The sequence below is a fragment of the Scylla paramamosain genome, chromosome 38 (genome assembly GCF_035594125.1).
Source record: "Scylla paramamosain isolate STU-SP2022 chromosome 38, ASM3559412v1, whole genome shotgun sequence".
Lineage (NCBI taxonomy): Eukaryota > Metazoa > Arthropoda > Malacostraca > Decapoda > Portunidae > Scylla > Scylla paramamosain.
This window is the reverse complement of record NC_087188.1, coordinates 8,738,735-8,741,234: the sequence shown is the minus strand read 5'-3', so window position 1 is coordinate 8,741,234 and position 2,500 is coordinate 8,738,735. Positions and strand designations below refer to the sequence as shown.

General features: G+C 49.4%; 2 protein-coding genes across 4 annotated transcripts in view; one reads left to right on the top strand and one right to left on the bottom strand.

Annotated features, from left to right (window-relative positions):
* The window catches only part of LOC135091709 (DNA polymerase delta subunit 2-like), a 293,047-nt gene that overhangs the window by 59,095 nt on the left and 231,452 nt on the right, over positions 1-2,500 (top strand). For both annotated transcript variants that reach the window (XM_063989611.1, XM_063989612.1), the window contains exon 2: positions 1,951-1,991. The gene's annotated coding sequence lies outside the window, so the exon portion shown is untranslated. The remainder of the gene's footprint in view (positions 1-1,950; positions 1,992-2,500) is intronic.
* Positions 1-2,500, bottom strand: part of LOC135091707 (protein SSUH2 homolog) — a 74,514-nt gene that overhangs the window by 58,266 nt on the left and 13,748 nt on the right. The gene's annotated exons all lie outside the window — the stretch shown is intronic.

Genomic DNA, 2,500 nt, shown 5'->3' with positions numbered 1-2,500 from the left:
ACACCTACACGCTGGCTGACCTGCCCTCAACCTTTAATACCTGGACGATCGCTACACTTATTACCGGGAACACCTGTGCTTGACAACGCATTCGGGGTCACACCTGCAGAGATGACCCAAACCACACCGAACTCATAGCCACACTAAAAGTTAAGCATCTCAAACACACTATTCCCTGTCATACCCTTAACCACACTAGTTTCCAAAGCAACCTCCAACTACATCCCTAACCGCACCTGCCCCTGACCACACCTGCAGGGGGCGGCGCAGGTGGCTCAGCTGCAGGTGGCGGACAAGCAGGGAAAAAGCTAAAAGATTCAGCGGCCGGTGCCCATAAAACCAACTCGGGTAAACTGCGCCCTAGGAAGGAGGGACGACACGGCTGGGAGTCACTCTGGTCGCTCCTCTCCCTCTCTCCGCCCTCTCTCCCACAGACTTTAGATTTCCCACCCATGCCTCCCGCTGTTATTCCCCCCTCACCCCCTTCCACCCATACTCCCACCACGCCCATATCTCCTCCCGATGACCTCCCCCTCCTCCCGCCCATCCCTCGGCTCTGACCCTCCCATCGTTTTGACCCACATTTAGCGCTGCCATTCTCCCCCGTGACCTAATTTCCGCGTTTTTTTTTTCGCGTTATTCATCTAAGTACTCGACTTTTCATACTTTACTTTATTTCTGATCTCCGTTCTTCTACCACAGCGTGACCCATTTCCACGTCCTGTTCCCACTGTCCTTTTGTCCTACACCTTGAAAGTTGCTTCTCCCGCTCTTCCTCAATCCCACCCGTGCCCCCACCGAGCCAGCCCCGCCCTGCCCCGCCCTGCCCCGCCTAAGCCCCGCCTCAACACATTCTCCGGACACGGCGTTGGCCAGCCTCGGAAAGGTTCTTTCGGGAATCAGTGAAGTGATCACCGGCGATCACTCACCCGCGGACCGAGCCAGAGGGCGGCGGCGGCACGCAGGGAGGGCGGGGCGGCGGCGGTAACCTTAGGGAGGGGCAGAAGGACGTTGGGCGAGAGGACGTAAGGGGCAAGGAGGGTGTCCGGGGGCAGGGGAGCTGGGAAACGTCACTCTATCTTTATGAGGCTGACGGGCGTGTTTGGGAGCGAGGAGGCGGGGAAGAGGACAAGCTGTGGTGCATTTACTGTGGACCGAGGAACACAGGAGTCTCCGGGGAGGGCAGGGAGGGACGGGTGTGGCCTGTGTGTGTGTGTGTGTGTGTGTGTGTGTGTGTGTGTGTGTGTGTGAGGAGATGAGATGGAGGAGAGATCCTTCGTCTGGGAGAGAGAGAGAGCGCAGGATGAAGAGGGACTGAAGGTTAGCAGTTCAATTAGAGTTGAAAGCAATGGTCAGATTATGCGTGGGTTGGTTTGTGAGGCGGTGAGTGGCTTGAAACGTTTTTCCAGCGCTAAGAAACGTTGCACAGAGATAAGGAATGTTCCGATTTCCAGGGAGTGGTCTGACCTCCGTGGAAGGCTATTTTTAAAAGAGCGAGGAAGGTTTTTTGAATACCGATAAAAATTTGATCTATAGAGGACATTCCTTTCTGGCATGCAATGATCTCCTTATGATCAATAATAAATTTTCAGGTCTGAGTTTCCTCTTATAAACTAACATTTCACATATTAAAGAACAACAGATGAGTGCCAAATAACGTTTTCTTAAAGCTGTAGAATACTTTTGATCTCCATGGAAGACGTTTGTATAAGACGAAGGAAGCTTTTTCTGTATGTGATTATTTTCTTGCGGCTAGGAATCAATGTTTTGTAGATCAGACGAACGTTTCTGAACTCTTTCGAAACGTTTTGACATTCAAGTAAGAGTTTAAAGGCAGGCAAACCCTCACGGAAAAGAGGGGGATGTTATTTGGACGATAGAAAATGTTCGTGTGAGTGAATGTGTATTGCAAAACCCTTGACGGTAACGCATCCTTTTATTTCCCTACAGATGCTGACCACCGCCCTCTGCTGCGTGACGAGGAGGCTGCTGTGAGTATTCTGTGGTGCTGTCTCACTCACTCACTCCCTCATTGCCTCTCTCCCTCTCTCTTGCTTCCTTTCTCACTCCCTCACTCACTCGTTTATTTCTCTGTTCATTTCCTCCCTCACTAGCAGTCAGTAATGTGTACATCCTTGCTCCCTCCACTTTTCATTACTAATCGTAAACTCTACGGACATTAACTTTCGCATTTCAGTACCAGTTTTACCGCTTTCGTAATTACTACTGTAACTACTAATATAATTGCTATTACTTTACCTACTAATTGACTACTGATGTAATAGCGAACTCTCGGGAAAAGCTACCACCTCTTACAAAACTCTACGGGGAGCAGTTACCATATTTAATTACTTATTTAATCACTACCTTACTTCCATAGCTGCTGCCATAAAGACTACGATGAATACCACTAAAAATTTCTGAAACGACAAAAATGAAAAACGCAATTCTAAGATAAACTCTACGGATTACAGATACTGCGTTTAACTACCACTATAAC